We start from the raw sequence: 650 nt of genomic DNA on the forward strand, positions 1-650 counted from the left end.
AATTCTTCAGCATTCAGCCTTCTTAATAATCCAACTCTCCCATCCGTACATGACTACTGGAAAAAAACATAGCTTTGACTATATGGACCTTTGTCAGTGAAGTGATGTCTGCTTTTTAATATGCTCTCTAGTTTTCATAGCTTTTCTTCCAAGGAGCAAGGGTCTTTTAATTTCATGACTGCAATCACCATCTGCAGTGATTTTGGAGCCCAAGAAAATAAAATCTGTCACTATTTCTATTGTTTCCCCGTCTATTTGCCATGAAGTGATGGGATTGGATGCCATGACCTTAATTTTTTGAATGTTGAGTTTTAAGCCATATTTTTCACTCTCCTCTTTAACCCTCATCAAGAGGTTCTTTAGTTCCTTTTCACTTTCTGCCATTAGAATGGTATAAGCTGCATATCTGAGGTTGATATGTCTCCTGGCAATCTTCATTCCAGTTTGTGCTTTATCCAGCCTGGCATTTCACATGATGTACTCTGCATATAAGTTAATTTTGCAGAGTGACAATATATAGCTTCGACATAATCCTTTCCCAATTTTGAACTAGTGCGTTGTGCCATATCTGGTTCTAACTGGAACTTCTTGATCTGCATACAGGCTTCTCAGGAGGCAAGTAAGGTGGTCTGATATTCCTATCTTTTAAG

The sequence above is a fragment of the Bison bison genome, unplaced genomic scaffold (genome assembly GCF_000754665.1).
Source record: "Bison bison bison isolate TAMUID 2011002044 unplaced genomic scaffold, Bison_UMD1.0 scf7180017864373, whole genome shotgun sequence".
Classification (NCBI taxonomy): domain Eukaryota; kingdom Metazoa; phylum Chordata; class Mammalia; order Artiodactyla; family Bovidae; genus Bison; species Bison bison.